Source organism: Camellia sinensis, chromosome 5 (assembly GCF_055761805.1).
Source record: "Camellia sinensis isolate YWXY chromosome 5, ASM5576180v1, whole genome shotgun sequence".
Taxonomy (NCBI): domain Eukaryota; kingdom Viridiplantae; phylum Streptophyta; class Magnoliopsida; order Ericales; family Theaceae; genus Camellia; species Camellia sinensis.
Window position 1 is genome coordinate 75,823,907 of NC_138965.1, and position 22,384 is coordinate 75,846,290.

Sequence of the window (22,384 nt, forward strand, 5' to 3'; positions counted from 1 at the left end):
CCTCGCGCATGAGACCATCCTTGCCCTTTTACTATGTACCTATGTTTTGTCTTGTTGGCAAGGACTTAGTGCATGTCTGTACATAGTCTGTTATAGGTTGACTCGTTTGGGACGATCCTGTCTGTAATGAATTTTGTGAAACTGTACTTTTGATGTGAGTTATTAACGTATCTGAGTATGGTTTGTTTGATGTGCATATAAGCACGGCTCTATGGACAAAGTTTTAATTTTGCTTCCGTTTGGCCCCCATTAACTCTGTTAGAATACGTTTAGAACAGTTTGAGGCCGTAGGTAATCTCATGATTACTGGCCGGTTACGTCCTTAACCCACGGGGGCGGGTTCGGGTCGTGACAGAGTGGTATCAGAGCACGAGTTAATAACTCACACACTTGTCCAAAAAGAGCAATAAGCGTCTAGATAAGATCTAGGATGCATTCATGTGATAAATACGAGTTTGGAAGCATTGATTATGTGCTTAAATGTTTTGTTATGAATAATTATATGAGTAAGTTGTGAACTACTTGCATTACGAATTATCTGGAAATATGTGGTCCTTAGTGTATGTGTACTTGTGTACCTTTGGTATGGAATATAATGCAAGTTTAATTAGATGGTGAGAACCAGAGGTGATGAGTTAGAGGAATCCTCTGCTGCCAGACTGGACAGAATGGAAAGACTGATTCAGGAAATGGCAGAAGCTTTGAGACAGCAACAGGAGTGGCAACAACAGTGGCAGCAACCACATCCGCCACCTCCACCTCCGGCACCACCTGTGCCAGATAATCAAAATGATGATCGGATAATCGCCCTCACCAAGGAATTCAAGAAAATGAAACCACCACAGTTCCATGGTGGACTAGATCCCTTAAAAGCCGAAGCTTGGGTACTTGGGATTGAAAAACTGTTTGAGGTGTTTCCGTGCTCGGATACACAGAAAGTGCTTCTAGCCACCTTTATGCTAGAAGATGAAGCGAGAAGATGGTGGATGTTGATGAGGGAAAACCACAGAGATATTGAGTGGGCGAAATTTTTGGAAATCTTCTATGACAAGTACTTCCCGCAGTGTGTCCGGGACAGGAAAGTGGCAGAGTTCATGGAACTCAAACAAGACAGTATGACTGTAGCTGAGTATGAGGCCAAATTTACTGAGTTGGCCAGGTTTGCACCACACGTAATTGACACTGATTATAAGAAGGCAAGGCATTTTGAAGGTGGGCTCCGAAGTGACATCCTAGAGCGGGTGAATGTCCTGAAATTGGAGACCTACATTGGAGTGCTTGACCGGGCCATCATATCAGAGGCTAATATAGCTAGACAAGCTAAGCCAACAACCGAATGGAGAGGCAACAAAAGACAAGGCTTCTTTTCGAAGAAGAAATTTCTGAAAAAGCAAAACACGGGCTCCTCAACTACCTCAAGTTCTTCCCGAGACACGACTCCCATGTGCAACACTTGTAGCAAAAGGCACCGTGGAGTTTGTTACCGTGCATCGGGAGCCTGTTTTAAGTGTGGGAAACAAGGGCATATAGCCCGAGATTGTAATCAGAATAGTGGGAAGATAGCTGCTAGCTCCACTGCATCGATCCCGAAGCCGGGAAACACTTTGAGATCTGCTACTACTGGGGATACAGTGAGACAAGGGAGAGTCTTTGCACTCGTTCCGGGTGATACACGGAATGCCAATGCCGTTGTCTCAGGTACTATCTCGATATGTAATCAGGATGCTTTTGTGCTAATTGATTCTGGATCAACGCATTCATTTGTGACATATGCATTTGCATCTAGACTGAAAAGACCCCTAGAATTGTTGCCATATTTGTTATGTGTGTCTGCTCCATCGGGGGAATCTGTGTTATGTGACTATATATATCGGTTTTGTGACATGCATATTGAGGATGCTACCCTGTATGTAGATTTGTTGCCCTTAAACTTTAGACACTTTGATGTAATTTTGGGCATGGATTGGTTGACCAAATACTGTGCCACTATAGATTGTGTGACAAAGAGGGTTGTATTTAAACCACCAGAACAGGAAGAAATTGTGTTTGTGGGAAATGGGGTAGTACCTCCACCATATTTGATATCTGCAATGAAAGCATGTAAATTGATCAGGAAGGGATGCCAGGGTTATTTGTGTTATGTATTGACTGAACAATCCGTGAATGTTGAATTGAATGATATTCCCATCGTTAGAGAATTCCCAGATGTGTTTCCAAATGAATTACCAGGGGAATTGGTAGACAGGGAGATAGAGTTCACTATTGGAACTGTGCCAGGCACCCAACCTATTTCTAAAACTCCCTACAGGATGGCTACAGCCGAAATGAAAGAATTAAAAGAACAGTTGCAAGACCTTCTTGATAAAGGGTTTATCCGGCCCAGTACTTCGCCTTGGGGCGCACCAGTGTTATTTGTAAAGAAAAAGGATGGTACCTTACGCCTATGTATTGATTACCGGGAATTGAACAAGGTAACGATAAAGAATAAATATCCCTTACCCCGTATTGATGACTTATTTGACCAGTTGCAGGGATCACAGGTGTTTTCTAAGATTGATTTGAGATCCGGGTATCATCAGCTGAAGGTTAAGGCAGAAGATGTTGAGAAAACCGCATTCAGAACGAGGTATGGTCATTTTGAGTTTCTTGTTATGCCATTTGGAGTGACTAATGCTCCGGCAGCATTTATGGACTTAATGAATAGAATTTTTAAAACCTACCTTGATGAGTTTGTTGTTGTCTTCATCGATGATATTTTAATATACTCTAAAGATAGACTTGAACACGAACATCATTTGAGGACTGTTTTACAAATACTTCGGGAAAGAAAACTATTTGCTAAGTTAAAGAAATGTGAGTTTTGGTTGGATGAGGTTATTTTCTTAGGGCACGTGGTCAACAAGGAAGGAATTTCAGTGGACCCGCAGAAAATAGAAGCAATTGTGAATTGGCCTACACCAACTAATGTGACAGAAGTTCGCAGTTTCATGGGCTTAGCTGGGTACTACAGAAGGTTTGTAAAGGACTTTTCGAGATTAGCTGTGCCTCTTACCCAATTGACACGTAAAGGACAACCATTTGAGTGGAATAGTGAAAGAGAATCAGCCTTTCATGAATTGAAGATAAGATTGACCACTGCACCAATTTTGACACTACCTTCAGGTACGGAAAATTTTGTGATTTTCAGTGACGCCTCTTATAAGGGTTTGGGTTGTGTGTTAATGCAGAACGGAAAGGTTATTGCTTACGCCTCCCGACAGTTGAGGCCACATGAGAAGAATTATCCAACACATGACCTAGAATTGGCCGCAGTTGTTTTTGCTTTGAAAATCTGGCGGCATTATTTGTATGGGGCAAAGTGTGAAGTCTACACAGATCATAAAAGCCTAAAATACTTCTTCACGCAGAAAGAGTTGAATATGCGTCAGAGAAGATGGCTGGAACTGATAAAAGATTACGACCTAGAAATTCAGTATCACCCCGGAAAAGCTAATACAGTGGCTGATGCCTTGAGCAGAAAATCAACAGGGAGTATGGCTTGCTTGCTTACTGAACAAAGGGAGATTTTGCAAGACTTTGAAAAGTCTGAAATTAAAGTGGTAGTGTGTGAACAGGGCGGATTGATAGCCGCTATTACAGCCGAGCCGGCAATTGTTGATGAAATCAAGCAAAAACAGAAAGAGGATGAGTCCCTCAGAAAGGTAATTGATGAATTTGAAGTCAGCCCAAAAGCAGAGTTCAGTATCGAGAATGGAATGTTGAAATTTCGAAACCGAATATGTGTTCCAGTTATTCCGGAGCTAAAGAAGAGGGTCTTAGACGAAGCCCACAGATCCGTATTTGCTATGCATCCGGGTAACAATAAAATGTATCGGGATTTGAAATAAACCTATTGGTGGCCTAAAATGAAGAAAGAGATTGCAGAACATGTGTCCAAGTGCCTTCAGTGTCAGCAAGTTAAGGCTGAACATCAGAAACCAGGCGGTCTACTTCAACCTCTCCCCATTCCTGAGTGGAAGTGGGAACATGTGACTATGGATTTCGTTGTTGGCCTACCTCGGACTTCCCGCGGTATGGATTCTGTTTGGGTTGTAGTTGATAGACTGACTAAATCTGCACATTTTCTGCCTGTCAAAACTACATTTACTGCTTACAGGTTGGCTACTATTTATGTTGATGAAATTGTCCGCTTACATGGAGTTCCAGTAACCATTGTGTCGGATAGAGATCCGAAGTTTGTATCTAGATTGTGGAAGAGTTTGCAGGAAGCTATGGGAACAGAACTAAGGTTCAGTACTGCATTCCACCCACAGACAGATGGGCAGTCAGAACGAACAATACAGACTTTGGAAGATATGCTTCGCATGTGTGCTTTGGATTTTCAGGGGAGTTGGGAAGATTACCTGCCACTTGCAGAATTTGCCTATAATAATAGCTTCCACTCCAGCATCGGTATGGCACCATACGAGGCTTTGTATGGTAGGAGGTGTAGATCACCTATTTGTTGGACAGAGGTCGGGGACAGAGCTTTGCTCGGGCCTGAAATTGTACAAGACACCTCTGAAAAGATCAAGACTATTCGGCAAAGGCTCAAAACAGCTCAAGACCGACAGAAGAGTTATGCAGATGTCCGGAGAAGACCTCTTGAGTATGAGGTCGGCGACCATGTGTTCATCCGTGTTTCTCCCATGAAAGGCCAAGTCAGGTTTGGGAAAAAGGGCAAGTTGACGCCCCGCTATATTGGGCCGTTTCAAATTTTGGAGAAACTTGGTCCAGTTGCTTATAGAGTTGCTTTGCCACCGGGATTTGAACAAATCCACAATGTGTTTCATGTGTCAATGTTGAGGGGTTACCTCCGAGACCCGTTGCATGTGATTGATTATCACCGGATTGCTATTGATGAAAATGTGGAATATGCTGAATGGCCGGAAAGAATTGTTGACCGACAAGTGAAAGAATTGAGAAACAAATCCATTCCAATGGTGAAAGTGGAATGGAAGGAACACTATGGGACAGATGCTACATGGGAAAAAGAGGAGGAAATGCGTCTACGCTATCCACATTTGTTTCCCGACGAAGGTAAGTTAAGTTTGGAGGACCAAACTTCCTAAAGGGGGGAAGACTGTGACACCCCTGTTCCGTAGTATGTTAATTGGTCCTTAGCATGATGTGATTATGTATTTTGATATGATTTTGTGTTCCACTATGTGAAAATATGTGGTTTGAAATTTTATCTGTTCATCGTAGGAATATCTGTTTGAGTAGTCTGTTTTGGAAATTTAATTGAGGGCCTTATCGGCCACGGAACCCGAAATTGACTACGCCATTGTGGTTGGCATAATTTTTAGGGCCTACGGTGAAATTTAATTGAAATTTGATTCTGGTCAATTTAAACTGATTAAATTGATAAATTAAGCACCCCATTATTTTATATTAAAATATTTGTTAGTGGGGCTTGTTGTATATTTGCATTGCACTCCCCTTTAGCTCTCTTAAAACTCAAAATCTGAGTTAGACAATTGAGAGGGAGAGAGAGGCCGGCCATGGAGAGAAAAAGGGAGAGATTTGTGTAATTTGGGCTCAAGACTTGGGAATTTGAAGATCTAGCTCAAGATTTGGCTAGAGCTTGAGTGTTGAAGCTCTTAGGTAAGTGATTTCATGAAATCTTACTTGTAATTTGTGAGTTCGAGGGTTGTTTGTGATCAAGAACATGTAATGAGTTGATTTTTGTTGAGATTGAAGTCTTAGAACTCATGCATGTAAGAAATTACTTTGAATTTGCATGTTTGAGCTTGAAACACATGATTCATGTGGAGTTTTGGGTAAAGCTCATGTTGTAGTCGCCATTTGTACCATCTAAGTTGAGAATGATGAGCATCTCCCACATGCATGTACAAATCATGGGAGTATAAGTCTTGAATGTTTGAATTTGAGCATGTTGATGATGGGTTTGAGACAATTTGGGACATGCATGTAGATAATTCATGTAATTGAGCTTCCTAATGTTGTAATCTGCATTAGTAGCATGTTAGCATGTGTAAATGTGTAATTTGAACCATTGCATGCAAGAAATGTAGATGGAAAACTGATTTGGAGCTCAAGAACACGATCTGGGAAACCCAGATTTTTGAGGTCCGCTCGAGCGGGGTAATGGCCGCTCGAGCGGGAAAATCGTGCTCCCAGCATTTTTGCAGAGTTGGATGCCCGCTCGAGCGGGACATTTCACGCTCGAGCGTGGATCTTTGTAGACGGACCTTCAGCTCGAGCGCATCTTTTGTGCAACCAGTACCTTGCAGGCCTTAAGGGTCCGCTCGAGCGGAGAAGCTTACGCTCGAGCGGGGACCCTGTTTTCTGGAATTTTGTTCATACATTCTGTGATTCGTTTTCCGTTCTCTTTCACTTGTAAGCACTCTTAGGCATGTGTTAAGCATTGTAAATGAGTTAATGAGATAAGAACAAAGCCTAAAGAGGAATGTGTGAATTAAAGAACGAATTGAACTGTTAGTGACCCTTTTGTATTCATGAAATGTGTAGGGTCAAGCTCCAGGGCGCATCCACAAGCCGATCACTGTGAGTAATATCAATATTTGAAAACTTGTCAATGTCCAATTGTTATTCCCCTATAAATATTATGAGTTGTTAATTGGGATTGTGGACAAAAGTTTGACATGAATGAATGGGCCAAAGGCCGTTTGACATGAATGAATGGGCCAAAGGCCGTTTGACATGAATGAATGGGCCAAAGGCCGTTTGACATGAATGAATGGGCCAAAGGCCGTTTGACATGAATGAATGGGCCGAAGGCCGTTTTGCCATGAATGGAAACCCGGATGGGCCAAAGGCCAGAATGTTTGGAACTACAGTTACTTGACTTGCATTTCGTATAGTTATATATATTTTGCTGTTAAACAGAAGTATGAATTGGGCCCAAGGCCGTTTGGAGCATGTTGTTCTACATATTGTTATGTAACTGTTATATTTGATATTATTCACTGGGCTATCGCTCACGCTCATTCATGTATTTGTAGGTGAGCCAAGGGAAGTCCAAACCCAGCCCCAGTGAAGTCTGCTAGGAACAACAGGAGTTTTGGGAGAGTCAGCCTTGTGCCTCGCGCATGAGACCATCCTTGCCCTTTTACTATGTACCTATGTTTTGTCTTGTTGGCAAGGACTTAGTGCATGTCTGTACATAGTCTGTTATAGGTTGACTCGTTTGGGACGATCCTGTCTGTAATGAATTTTGTGAAACTGTACTTTTGATGTGAGTTATTAACGTATCTGAGTATGGTTTGTTTGATGTGCATATAAGCACGGCTCTATGGACAAAGTTTTAATTTTGCTTCCGTTTGGCCCCCATTAACTCTGTTAGAATACGTTTAGAACAGTTTGAGGCCGTAGGTAATCTCATGATTACTGGCCGGTTACGTCCTTAACCCACGGGGGTGGGTTCGGGTCGTGACAGTTTTCTAAATCACCTAAGTGTTCAGTTCTCAAGTCCGAAAGGACGAATTTGAATTCCCTTTAATTTTCATCCTATTGCCCTTTGTTTTCTCTAACTCTCTTTTCTAACTCTCAGGAAGAATGCTTCTCTAAAACTCCCTCCGTGCTTCTCCATCCATCTCCGTTTTGTTCTCCGAGCAAATTAGGTTAGGTGACCAAGTTTCACTGGCTTAAGTGGCAGAGTTTAACTCAAACCAATCTTGCTTAGCCTCCAAGAAAAGAGATTCTACTGAGTAATTGTGGCTTAATGATATTTGTTTAACTTAAGCACCTCATTTAATGTTTTCCGAATGGATGAATTTGAATTCCCTTTAATTTTCATCCTATTTCCCTTTCTTTTCTCTAACATTGAGTTCACATGTAGAATGCTTCTCTCTAACTCTCTCCGCCCTTTTCCATCCTTCTCTCTTTTGTTCTACGAACTAATTAGCTAAGGCAATTAATAGTTTCAGTAGCTTAAGTGGCCAAGTTTGACTCAAACTAATCTTGCTTAGCTTCCAAGAAGGAGATTATACTGAGTAATTGTAGACTAATGATATTAGTTTAACTTAAGCACCTCATTTAAGGTTTTGACAATCACTTAAGTGTTCAATTCTCAAGTCCAGAAGGATGAATTTGAAGTCGCTTTAATTTTCATCCTATTTCCCTTTCTTTTCTCCAACTTTCACTTCTAGCTCTCAAGAAGAAAGTTTTGCCCTAACTCTCTTCGTACTGCTCCATCCATCTCTCTTTTCTTCTAGGAACTAATTACCTTTGGCAACTATCCGTTTCATTAGCTTAAGAGGCCAAGTTTAGCTCAAACTAATCTAGCTTAGCCTCCAAGAAAGAGAATTTACTGAGTAATTGCAGCTTAACGATATTGTTTAACTCATTTCATGTTTTCTAGATCACCTAAGTGTTCAATTCGCAAGTCCAAAACGATGAATTTCAGTACGCTTTAATTTTCATCTTATTTCCCTTTCCTTTCTCCAAATTTCTATCCTACCACTCAAGATGAAAGTGTTTCTCTCACTCTCTCCGTCCTTCTCTAACCTTCTTCTCTCTTTTGTTCTAGGAACGAATTAGCCTAGGCAGAATAAGCTTCATTAGCTTAAGTGGCCAAGTTTAACTCAAACCAGTCTTTCTTAGCCTCCAAGAAAGAGACTTTACCCAGTAATTGTAGCTTCGCGATATTAGCTTAACTTAAGCAACTCATTTCATGTTTTCTAAGTCACCTAAGTGTTCAATTCTCAAGTTCAAAAGGCCGAATTTGAATTCCCTTTAATTTTCATCCTATTTCGCATTGTTTTCTCTAATTTTCTCTTTTGGCTCTCTGGAAGAAAGTTTCTCTCTAACTCTCTCTGTACTTCTCCATCCTTCTCTATTTTGTTCTAGGAACTAATTATGTTAGCCAACTAATATAGTTTCATTAGCTTAAGTGGTGGGAAAGTTTAACTCAAACTAATCTTGCTTAACCTCCAAGAATGAGATTCTACTAGGCAATTGTAGCTTAACGATATTAATTTAACTTAAGCACCTCTCATTTAATGTTTTCGAAATGGGTGACTTTGAACTCCCTTTAATTTTCGTCCTATTTCCCTTTCTTTTCTCTAACTCTCTCTTCTGGTTCTCGTGTAGAACGTTTTCTCTCTAACTCTCTCCGTCCTTCTCTCTTCTGTTCTAGGAACTAATTGGCTTAGGCAATTAATAGTTTCATCAGCTTAAGTGGCCAAGTTCAACTCAAACTAATTTGATCACCTCCAAGAAAAAGAATTTATTGAGTAATTGTAGCCTAACAATATTAGTTTAACTTGTTTCACCTCATTTAAGGTTTTGCAAACCACCCAAGTGTTCAAATCCCACGCCCAAAAGGATGATTTTGAATTCGCTTAAATTTTCATCCCATTTCCCTTTTCTTTTCTCTTACTTTCTTTTCTAACTCTCGAGAAGAAAGTTTCTCCCTAACTCTCTCCGTCGTTCTCCCTCGTTCTCTCTTTTATTCAAGGAACTAATAAGTTTCTGCATCAGCATAAGAAGTGGCCAAGTTCAACCCAAACTAATCTTGCTTAGCCTCCAAAAAACGGGAATTTACTCAGTAATTGTAGCTCAACGATATTACTTTAACTTAAGCAGCTCATTTAATGTTTTCTAAATCACCTAAGTGTTCGATTCTCAAGTCCAAAAGGGTGAATTTGAATTCGCTTTAATTTTTCATCCTATTTCCCTTTGTTTTCTCTAACTTTCTCTTATAGCTCTCAGGATGAAAGTTTCTCTCTGACTCTCTCCGTCCGTGTCATTCCTTCTCTATTTTGTTCTGGCAACTAATTAGGTTAGGCAGCTTATAGTTTCATTACCATAAGTGGCCAAGTTTAACTCAAACTAATCTTGCTTGGCCTCCAAGAAAGAGATTGCACGGAATAATGGTAGCTTAAAAATATTAGTTTAGCTTAAGCACCTCATTTAAGGTTTTGTAAATCGGCTAAGTGTTCAAAGGTTGAATCCGAAGTCGCTTTAATTTTCATCCTCTTTCCCTTTATTTTCTCTAGCTTTTTCTCTTCTACCACTCGAGAAGAAAATTTCTCTCTAACTCCCCCGTCCTTCTCCATCCTTCTCTCTTTGGTTCTGGGGACAAATTACCTTAGGCAACTATTAGTTTTATTAGCTTAAGTGGCAAAGTTTAACTCAAACTAATCTTGCTTAGCCTCCACGAAAGAGAATTTACTGTGTAATTGTAGCTTAACGATATTACATTGACTTGAGCAACGCGTTTAATGTTTTCTAAATCACCTAAGTGTTCAGTTCTCAAGTCCGAAAGGACGAATTTGAATTCCCTTTAATTTTCATCCTATTGCCCTTTGTTTTCTCTAACTCTCTTTTCTAACTCTCAGGAAGAATGCTTCTCTAAAACTCCCTCCGTGCTTCTCCATCCATCTCCGTTTTGTTCTCCGAGCAAATTAGGTTAGGTGACCAAGTTTCACTGGCTTAAGTGGCAGAGTTTAACTCAAACCAATCTTGCTTAGCCTCCAAGAAAAGAGATTCTACTGAGTAATTGTGGCTTAATGATATTTGTTTAACTTAAGCACCTCATTTAATGTTTTCCGAATGGATGAATTTGAATTCCCTTTAATTTTCATCCTATTTCCCTTTCTTTTCTCTAACATTGAGTTCACATGTAGAATGCTTCTCTCTAACTCTCTCCGCCCTTTTCCATCCTTCTCTCTTTTGTTCTACGAACTAATTAGCTAAGGCAATTAATAGTTTCAGTAGCTTAAGTGGCCAAGTTTGACTCAAACTAATCTTGCTTAGCTTCCAAGAAGGAGATTATACTGAGTAATTGTAGACTAGTGATATTAGTTTAACTTAAGCACCTCATTTAAGGTTTTGACAATCACTTAAGTGTTCAATTCTCAAGTCCAGAAGGATGAATTTGAAGTCGCTTTAATTTTCATCCTATTTCCCTTTCTTTTCTCCAACTTTCACTTCTAGCTCTCAAGAAGAAAGTTTTGCCCTAACTCTCTTCGTACTGCTCCATCCATCTCTCTTTTCTTCTAGGAACTAATTACCTTTGGCAACTATCCGTTTCATTAGCTTAAGAGGCCAAGTTTAGCTCAAACTAATCTAGCTTAGCCTCCAAGAAAGAGAATTTACTGAGTAATTGCAGCTTAACGATATTGTTTAACTCATTTCATGTTTTCTAGATCACCTAAGTGTTCAATTCGCAAGTCCAAAACGATGAATTTCAGTACGCTTTAATTTTCATCTTATTTCCCTTTCCTTTCTCCAAATTTCTATCCTACCACTCAAGATGAAAGTGTTTCTCTCACTCTCTCCGTCCTTCTCTAACCTTCTTCTCTCTTTTGTTCTAGGAACGAATTAGCCTAGGCAGAATAAGCTTCATTAGCTTAAGTGGCCAAGTTTAACTCAAACCAGTCTTTCTTAGCCTCCAAGAAAGAGACTTTACCGAGTAATTGTAGCTTCGCGATATTAGCTTAACTTAAGCAACTCATTTCATGTTTTCTAAGTCACCTAAGTGTTCAATTCTCAAGTTCAAAAGGCCGAATTTGAATTCCCTTTAATTTTCATCCTATTTCGCATTGTTTTCTCTAATTTTCTCTTTTGGCTCTCTGGAAGAAAGTTTCTCTCTAACTCTCTCTGTACTTCTCCATCCTTCTCTATTTTGTTCTAGGAACTAATTATGTTAGCCAACTAATATAGTTTCATTAGCTTAAGTGGTGGGAAAGTTTAACTCAAACTAATCTTGCTTAACCTCCAAGAATGAGATTCTACTAGGCAATTGTAGCTTAACGATATTAATTTAACTTAAGCACCTCTCATTTAATGTTTTCGAAATGGGTGACTTTGAACTCCCTTTAATTTTCGTCCTATTTCCCTTTCTTTTCTCTAACTCTCTCTTCTGGTTCTCGTGTAGAACGTTTTCTCTCTAACTCTCTCCGTCCTTCTCTCTTCTGTTCTAGGAACTAATTGGCTTAGGCAATTAATAGTTTCATCAGCTTAAGTGGCCAAGTTCAACTCAAACTAATTTGATCACCTCCAAGAAAAAGAATTTATTGAGTAATTGTAGCCTAACAATATTAGTTTAACTTGTTTCACCTCATTTAAGGTTTTGCAAACCACCCAAGTGTTCAAATCCCACGCCCAAAAGGATGATTTTGAATTCGCTTAAATTTTCATCCCATTTCCCTTTTCTTTTCTCTTACTTTCTTTTCTAACTCTCGAGAAGAAAGTTTCTCCCTAACTCTCTCCGTCGTTCTCCCTCGTTCTCTCTTTTATTCAAGGAACTAATAAGTTTCTGCATCAGCATAAGAAGTGGCCAAGTTCAACCCAAACTAATCTTGCTTAGCCTCCAAAAAACGGGAATTTACTCAGTAATTGTAGCTCAACGATATTACTTTAACTTAAGCAGCTCATTTAATGTTTTCTAAATCACCTAAGTGTTCGATTCTCAAGTCCAAAAGGGTGAATTTGAATTCGCTTTAATTTTTCATCCTATTTCCCTTTGTTTTCTCTAACTTTCTCTTATAGCTCTCAGGATGAAAGTTTCTCTCTGACTCTCTCCGTCCGTGTCATTCCTTCTCTATTTTGTTCTGGCAACTAATTAGGTTAGGCAGCTTATAGTTTCATTACCATAAGTGGCCAAGTTTAACTCAAACTAATCTTGCTTGGCCTCCAAGAAAGAGATTGCACGGAATAATGGTAGCTTAAAAATATTAGTTTAGCTTAAGCACCTCATTTAAGGTTTTGTAAATCGGCTAAGTGTTCAAAGGTTGAATCCGAAGTCGCTTTAATTTTCATCCTCTTTCCCTTTATTTTCTCTAGCTTTTTCTCTTCTACCACTCGAGAAGAAAATTTCTCTCTAACTCCCCCGTCCTTCTCCATCCTTCTCTCTTTGGTTCTGGGGACAAATTACCTTAGGCAACTATTAGTTTTATTAGCTTAAGTGGCAAAGTTTAACTCAAACTAATCTTGCTTAGCCTCCACGAAAGAGAATTTACTGTGTAATTGTAGCTTAACGATATTACATTGACTTGAGCAACGCGTTTAATGTTTTCTAAATCACCTAAGTGTTCAGTTCTCAAGTCCGAAAGGACGAATTTGAATTCCCTTTAATTTTCATCCTATTGCCCTTTGTTTTCTCTAACTCTCTTTTCTAACTCTCAGGAAGAATGCTTCTCTAAAACTCCCTCCGTGCTTCTCCATCCATCTCCGTTTTGTTCTCCGAGCAAATTAGGTTAGGTGACCAAGTTTCACTGGCTTAAGTGGCAGAGTTTAACTCAAACCAATCTTGCTTAGCCTCCAAGAAAAGAGATTCTACTGAGTAATTGTGGCTTAATGATATTTGTTTAACTTAAGCACCTCATTTAATGTTTTCCGAATGGATGAATTTGAATTCCCTTTAATTTTCATCCTATTTCCCTTTCTTTTCTCTAACATTGAGTTCACATGTAGAATGCTTCTCTCTAACTCTCTCCGCCCTTTTCCATCCTTCTCTCTTTTGTTCTACGAACTAATTAGCTAAGGCAATTAATAGTTTCAGTAGCTTAAGTGGCCAAGTTTGACTCAAACTAATCTTGCTTAGCTTCCAAGAAGGAGATTATACTGAGTAATTGTAGACTAGTGATATTAGTTTAACTTAAGCACCTCATTTAAGGTTTTGACAATCACTTAAGTGTTCAATTCTCAAGTCCAGAAGGATGAATTTGAAGTCGCTTTAATTTTCATCCTATTTCCCTTTCTTTTCTCCAACTTTCACTTCTAGCTCTCAAGAAGAAAGTTTTGCCCTAACTCTCTTCGTACTGCTCCATCCATCTCTCTTTTCTTCTAGGAACTAATTACCTTTGGCAACTATCCGTTTCATTAGCTTAAGAGGCCAAGTTTAGCTCAAACTAATCTAGCTTAGCCTCCAAGAAAGAGAATTTACTGAGTAATTGCAGCTTAACGATATTGTTTAACTCATTTCATGTTTTCTAGATCACCTAAGTGTTCAATTCGCAAGTCCAAAACGATGAATTTCAGTACGCTTTAATTTTCATCTTATTTCCCTTTCCTTTCTCCAAATTTCTATCCTACCACTCAAGATGAAAGTGTTTCTCTCACTCTCTCCGTCCTTCTCTAACCTTCTTCTCTCTTTTGTTCTAGGAACGAATTAGCCTAGGCAGAATAAGCTTCATTAGCTTAAGTGGCCAAGTTTAACTCAAACCAGTCTTTCTTAGCCTCCAAGAAAGAGACTTTACCGAGTAATTGTAGCTTCGCGATATTAGCTTAACTTAAGCAACTCATTTCATGTTTTCTAAGTCACCTAAGTGTTCAATTCTCAAGTTCAAAAGGCCGAATTTGAATTCCCTTTAATTTTCATCCTATTTCGCATTGTTTTCTCTAATTTTCTCTTTTGGCTCTCTGGAAGAAAGTTTCTCTCTAACTCTCTCTGTACTTCTCCATCCTTCTCTATTTTGTTCTAGGAACTAATTATGTTAGCCAACTAATATAGTTTCATTAGCTTAAGTGGTGGGAAAGTTTAACTCAAACTAATCTTGCTTAACCTCCAAGAATGAGATTCTACTAGGCAATTGTAGCTTAACGATATTAATTTAACTTAAGCACCTCTCATTTAATGTTTTCGAAATGGGTGACTTTGAACTCCCTTTAATTTTCGTCCTATTTCCCTTTCTTTTCTCTAACTCTCTCTTCTGGTTCTCGTGTAGAACGTTTTCTCTCTAACTCTCTCCGTCCTTCTCTCTTCTGTTCTAGGAACTAATTGGCTTAGGCAATTAATAGTTTCATCAGCTTAAGTGGCCAAGTTCAACTCAAACTAATTTGATCACCTCCAAGAAAAAGAATTTATTGAGTAATTGTAGCCTAACAATATTAGTTTAACTTGTTTCACCTCATTTAAGGTTTTGCAAACCACCCAAGTGTTCAAATCCCACGCCCAAAAGGATGATTTTGAATTCGCTTAAATTTTCATCCCATTTCCCTTTTCTTTTCTCTTACTTTCTTTTCTAACTCTCGAGAAGAAAGTTTCTCCCTAACTCTCTCCGTCGTTCTCCCTCGTTCTCTCTTTTATTCAAGGAACTAATAAGTTTCTGCATCAGCATAAGAAGTGGCCAAGTTCAACCCAAACTAATCTTGCTTAGCCTCCAAAAAACGGGAATTTACTCAGTAATTGTAGCTCAACGATATTACTTTAACTTAAGCAGCTCATTTAATGTTTTCTAAATCACCTAAGTGTTCGATTCTCAAGTCCAAAAGGGTGAATTTGAATTCGCTTTAATTTTTCATCCTATTTCCCTTTGTTTTCTCTAACTTTCTCTTATAGCTCTCAGGATGAAAGTTTCTCTCTGACTCTCTCCGTCCGTGTCATTCCTTCTCTATTTTGTTCTGGCAACTAATTAGGTTAGGCAGCTTATAGTTTCATTACCATAAGTGGCCAAGTTTAACTCAAACTAATCTTGCTTGGCCTCCAAGAAAGAGATTGCACGGAATAATGGTAGCTTAAAAATATTAGTTTAGCTTAAGCACCTCATTTAAGGTTTTGTAAATCGGCTAAGTGTTCAAAGGTTGAATCCGAAGTCGCTTTAATTTTCATCCTCTTTCCCTTTATTTTCTCTAGCTTTTTCTCTTCTACCACTCGAGAAGAAAATTTCTCTCTAACTCCCCCGTCCTTCTCCATCCTTCTCTCTTTGGTTCTGGGGACAAATTACCTTAGGCAACTATTAGTTTTATTAGCTTAAGTGGCAAAGTTTAACTCAAACTAATCTTGCTTAGCCTCCACGAAAGAGAATTTACTGTGTAATTGTAGCTTAACGATATTACATTGACTTGAGCAACTCGTTTAATGTTTTCTAAATCACCTAAGTGTTCAGTTCTCAAGTCCGAAAGGACGAATTTGAATTCCCTTTAATTTTCATCCTATTGCCCTTTGTTTTCTCTAACTCTCTTTTCTAACTCTCAGGAAGAATGCTTCTCTAAAACTCCCTCCGTGCTTCTCCATCCATCTCCGTTTTGTTCTCCGAGCAAATTAGGTTAGGTGACCAAGTTTCACTGGCTTAAGTGGCAGAGTTTAACTCAAACCAATCTTGCTTAGCCTCCAAGAAAAGAGATTCTACTGAGTAATTGTGGCTTAATGATATTTGTTTAACTTAAGCACCTCATTTAATGTTTTCCGAATGGATGAATTTGAATTCCCTTTAATTTTCATCCTATTTCCCTTTCTTTTCTCTAACATTGAGTTCACATGTAGAATGCTTCTCTCTAACTCTCTCCGCCCTTTTCCATCCTTCTCTCTTTTGTTCTACGAACTAATTAGCTAAGGCAATTAATAGTTTCAGTAGCTTAAGTGGCCAAGTTTGACTCAAACTAATCTTGCTTAGCTTCCAAGAAGGAGATTATACTGAGTAATTGTAGACTAATGATATTAGTTTAACTTAAGCACCTCATTTAAGGTTTTGACAATCACTTAAGTGTTCAATTCTCAAGTCCAGAAGGATGAATTTGAAGTCGCTTTAATTTTCATCCTATTTCCCTTTCTTTTCTCCAACTTTCACTTCTAGCTCTCAAGAAGAAAGTTTTGCCCTAACTCTCTTCGTACTGCTCCATCCATCTCTCTTTTCTTCTAGGAACTAATTACCTTTGGCAACTATCCGTTTCATTAGCTTAAGAGGCCAAGTTTAGCTCAAACTAATCTAGCTTAGCCTCCAAGAAAGAGAATTTACTGAGTAATTGCAGCTTAACGATATTGTTTAACTCATTTCATGTTTTCTAGATCACCTAAGTGTTCAATTCGCAAGTCCAAAACGATGAATTTCAGTACGCTTTAATTTTCATCTTATTTCCCTTTCCTTTCTCCAAATTTCTATCCTACCACTCAAGATGAAAGTGTTTCTCTCACTCTCTCCGTCCTTCTCTAACCTTCTTCTCTCTTTTGTTCTAGGAACGAATTAGCCTAGGCAGAATAAGCTTCATTAGCTTAAGTGGCCAAGTTTAACTCAAACCAGTCTTTCTTAGCCTCCAAGAAAGAGACTTTACCGAGTAATTGTAGCTTCGCGATATTAGCTTAACTTAAGCAACTCATTTCATGTTTTCTAAGTCACCTAAGTGTTCAATTCTCAAGTTCAAAAGGCCGAATTTGAATTCCCTTTAATTTTCATCCTATTTCGCATTGTTTTCTCTAATTTTCTCTTTTGGCTCTCTGGAAGAAAGTTTCTCTCTAACTCTCTCTGTACTTCTCCATCCTTCTCTATTTTGTTCTAGGAACTAATTATGTTAGCCAACTAATATAGTTTCATTAGCTTAAGTGGTGGGAAAGTTTAACTCAAACTAATCTTGCTTAACCTCCAAGAATGAGATTCTACTAGGCAATTGTAGCTTAACGATATTAATTTAACTTAAGCACCTCTCATTTAATGTTTTCGAAATGGGTGACTTTGAACTCCCTTTAATTTTCGTCCTATTTCCCTTTCTTTTCTCTAACTCTCTCTTCTGGTTCTCGTGTAGAACGTTTTCTCTCTAACTCTCTCCGTCCTTCTCTCTTCTGTTCTAGGAACTAATTGGCTTAGGCAATTAATAGTTTCATCAGCTTAAGTGGCCAAGTTCAACTCAAACTAATTTGATCACCTCCAAGAAAAAGAATTTATTGAGTAATTGTAGCCTAACAATATTAGTTTAACTTGTTTCACCTCATTTAAGGTTTTGCAAACCACCCAAGTGTTCAAATCCCACGCCCAAAAGGATGATTTTGAATTCGCTTAAATTTTCATCCCATTTCCCTTTTCTTTTCTCTTACTTTCTTTTCTAACTCTCGAGAAGAAAGTTTCTCCCTAACTCTCTCCGTCGTTCTCCCTCGTTCTCTCTTTTATTCAAGGAACTAATAAGTTTCTGCATCAGCATAAGAAGTGGCCAAGTTCAACCCAAACTAATCTTGCTTAGCCTCCAAAAAACGGGAATTTACTCAGTAATTGTAGCTCAACGATATTACTTTAACTTAAGCAGCTCATTTAATGTTTTCTAAATCACCTAAGTGTTCGATTCTCAAGTCCAAAAGGGTGAATTTGAATTCGCTTTAATTTTTCATCCTATTTCCCTTTGTTTTCTCTAACTTTCTCTTATAGCTCTCAGGATGAAAGTTTCTCTCTGACTCTCTCCGTCCGTGTCATTCCTTCTCTATTTTGTTCTGGCAACTAATTAGGTTAGGCAGCTTATAGTTTCATTACCATAAGTGGCCAAGTTTAACTCAAACTAATCTTGCTTGGCCTCCAAGAAAGAGATTGCACGGAATAATGGTAGCTTAAAAATATTAGTTTAGCTTAAGCACCTCATTTAAGGTTTTGTAAATCGGCTAAGTGTTCAAAGGTTGAATCCGAAGTCGCTTTAATTTTCATCCTCTTTCCCTTTATTTTCTCTAGCTTTTTCTCTTCTACCACTCGAGAAGAAAATTTCTCTCTAACTCCCCCGTCCTTCTCCATCCTTCTCTCTTTGGTTCTGGGGACAAATTACCTTAGGCAACTATTAGTTTTATTAGCTTAAGTGGCAAAGTTTAACTCAAACTAATCTTGCTTAGCCTCCACGAAAGAGAATTTACTGTGTAATTGTAGCTTAACGATATTACATTGACTTGAGCAACTCGTTTAATGTTTTCTAAATCACCTAAGTGTTCAGTTCTCAAGTCCGAAAGGACGAATTTGAATTCCCTTTAATTTTCATCCTATTGCCCTTTGTTTTCTCTAACTCTCTTTTCTAACTCTCAGGAAGAATGCTTCTCTAAAACTCCCTCCGTGCTTCTCCATCCATCTCCGTTTTGTTCTCCGAGCAAATTAGGTTAGGTGACCAAGTTTCACTGGCTTAAGTGGCAGAGTTTAACTCAAACCAATCTTGCTTAGCCTCCAAGAAAAGAGATTCTACTGAGTAATTGTGGCTTAATGATATTTGTTTAACTTAAGCACCTCATTTAATGTTTTCCGAATGGATGAATTTGAATTCCCTTTAATTTTCATCCTATTTCCCTTTTTTTTCTCTAACATTGAGTTCACATGTAGAATGCTTCTCTCTAACTCTCTCCGCCCTTTTCCATCCTTCTCTCTTTTGTTCTACGAACTAATTAGCTAAGGCAATTAATAGTTTCAGTAGCTTAAGTGGCCAAGTTTGACTCAAACTAATCTTGCTTAGCTTCCAAGAAGGAGATTATACTGAGTAATTGTAGACTAATGATATTAGTTTAACTTAAGCACCTCATTTAAGGTTTTGACAATCACTTAAGTGTTCAATTCTCAAGTCCAGAAGGATGAATTTGAAGTCGCTTTAATTTTCATCCTATTTCCCTTTCTTTTCTCCAACTTTCACTTCTAGCTCTCAAGAAGAAAGTTTTGCCCTAACTCTCTTCGTACTGCTCCATCCATCTCTCTTTTCTTCTAGGAACTAATTACCTTTGGCAACTATCCGTTTCATTAGCTTAAGAGGCCAAGTTTAGCTCAAACTAATCTAGCTTAGCCTCCAAGAAAGAGAATTTACTGAGTAATTGCAGCTTAACGATATTGTTTAACTCATTTCATGTTTTCTAGATCACCTAAGTGTTCAATTCGCAAGTCCAAAACGATGAATTTCAGTACGCTTTAATTTTCATCTTATTTCCCTTTCCTTTCTCCAAATTTCTATCCTACCACTCAAGATGAAAGTGTTTCTCTCACTCTCTCCGTCCTTCTCTAACCTTCTTCTCTCTTTTGTTCTAGGAACGAATTAGCCTAGGCAGAATAAGCTTCATTAGCTTAAGTGGCCAAGTTTAACTCAAACCAGTCTTTCTTAGCCTCCAAGAAAGAGACTTTACCGAGTAATTGTAGCTTCGCGATATTAGCTTAACTTAAGCAACTCATTTCATGTTTTCTAAGTCACCTAAGTGTTCAATTCTCAAGTTCAAAAGGCCGAATTTGAATTCCCTTTAATTTTCATCCTATTTCGCATTGTTTTCTCTAATTTTCTCTTTTGGCTCTCTGGAAGAAAGTTTCTCTCTAACTCTCTCTGTACTTCTCCATCCTTCTCTATTTTGTTCTAGGAACTAATTATGTTAGCCAACTAATATAGTTTCATTAGCTTAAGTGGTGGGAAAGTTTAACTCAAACTAATCTTGCTTAACCTCCAAGAATGAGATTCTACTAGGCAATTGTAGCTTAACGATATTAATTTAACTTAAGCACCTCTCATTTAATGTTTTCGAAATGGGTGACTTTGAACTCCCTTTAATTTTCGTCCTATTTCCCTTTCTTTTCTCTAACTCTCTCTTCTGGTTCTCGTGTAGAACGTTTTCTCTCTAACTCTCTCCGTCCTTCTCTCTTCTGTTCTAGGAACTAATTGGCTTAGGCAATTAATAGTTTCATCAGCTTAAGTGGCCAAGTTCAACTCAAACTAATTTGATCACCTCCAAGAAAAAGAATTTATTGAGTAATTGTAGCCTAACAATATTAGTTTAACTTGTTTCACCTCATTTAAGGTTTTGCAAACCACCCAAGTGTTCAAATCCCACGCCCAAAAGGATGATTTTGAATTCGCTTAAATTTTCATCCCATTTCCCTTTTCTTTTCTCTTACTTTCTTTTCTAACTCTCGAGAAGAAAGTTTCTCCCTAACTCTCTCCGTCGTTCTCCCTCGTTCTCTCTTTTATTCAAGGAACTAATAAGTTTCTGCATCAGCATAAGAAGTGGCCAAGTTCAACCCAAACTAATCTTGCTTAGCCTCCAAAAAACGGGAATTTACTCAGTAATTGTAGCTCAACGATATTACTTTAACTTAAGCAGCTCATTTAATGTTTTCTAAATCACCTAAGTGTTCGATTCTCAAGTCCAAAAGGGTGAATTTGAATTCGCTTTAATTTTTCATCCTATTTCCCTTTGTTTTCTCTAACTTTCTCTTATAGCTCTCAGGATGAAAGTTTCTCTCTGACTCTCTCCGTCCGTGTCATTCCTTCTCTATTTTGTTCTGGCAACTAATTAGGTTAGGCAGCTTATAGTTTCATTACCATAAGTGGCCAAGTTTAACTCAAACTAATCTTGCTTGGCCTCCAAGAAAGAGATTGCACGGAAGAATGGTAGCTTAAAAATATTAGTTTAGCTTAAGCACCTCATTTAAGGTTTTGTAAATCGGCTAAGTGTTCAAAGGTTGAATCCGAAGTCGCTTTAATTTTCATCCTCTTTCCCTTTATTTTCTCTAGCTTTTTCTCTTCTACCACTCGAGAAGAAAATTTCTCTCTAACTCCCCCGTCCTTCACCATCCTTCTCTCTTTGGTTCTGGGGACAAATTACCTTAGGCAACTATTAGTTTTATTAGCTTAAGTGGCAAAGTTTAACTCAAACTAATCTTGCTTAGCCTCCACGAAAGAGAATTTACTGTGTAATTGTAGCTTAACGATATTACATTGACTTAAGCAACTCGTTTAATGTTTTCTAAATCACCTAAGTGTTCAGTTCTCAAGTCCGAAAGGACGAATTTGAATTCCCTTTAATTTTCATCCTATTGCCCTTTGTTTTCTCTAACTCTCTTTTCTAACTCTCAGGAAGAATGCTTCTCTAAAACTCCCTCCGTGCTTCTCCATCCATCTCCGTTTTGTTCTCCGAGCAAATTAGGTTAGGTGACCAAGTTTCACTGGCTTAAGTGGCAGAGTTTAACTCAAACCAATCTTGCTTAGCCTCCAAGAAAAGAGATTCTACTGAGTAATTGTGGCTTAATGATATTTGTTTAACTTAAGCACCTCATTTAATGTTTTCCGAATGGATGAATTTGAATTCCCTTTAATTTTCATCCTATTTCCCTTTCTTTTCTCTAACATTGAGTTCACATGTAGAATGCTTCTCTCTAACTCTCTCCGCCCTTTTCCATCCTTCTCTCTTTTGTTCTACGAACTAATTAGCTAAGGCAATTAATAGTTTCAGTAGCTTAAGTGGCCAAGTTTGACTCAAACTAATCTTGCTTAGCTTCCAAGAAGGAGATTATACTGAGTAATTGTAGACTAATGATATTAGTTTAACTTAAGCACCTCATTTAAGGTTTTGACAATCACTTAAGTTTTCAATTCTCAAGTCCAGAAGGATGAATTTGAAGTCGCTTTAATTTTCATCCTATTTCCCTTTCTTTTCTCCAACTTTCACTTCTAGCTCTCAAGAAGAAAGTTTTGCCCTAACTCTCTTCGTACTGCTCCATCCATCTCTCTTTTCTTCTAGGAACTAATTACCTTTGGCAACTATCCGTTTCATTAGCTTAAGAGGCCAAGTTTAGCTCAAACTAATCTAGCTTAGCCTCCAAGAAAGAGAATTTACTGAGTAATTGCAGCTTAACGATATTGTTTAACTCATTTCATGTTTTCTAGATCACCTAAGTGTTCAATTCGCAAGTCCAAAACGATGAATTTC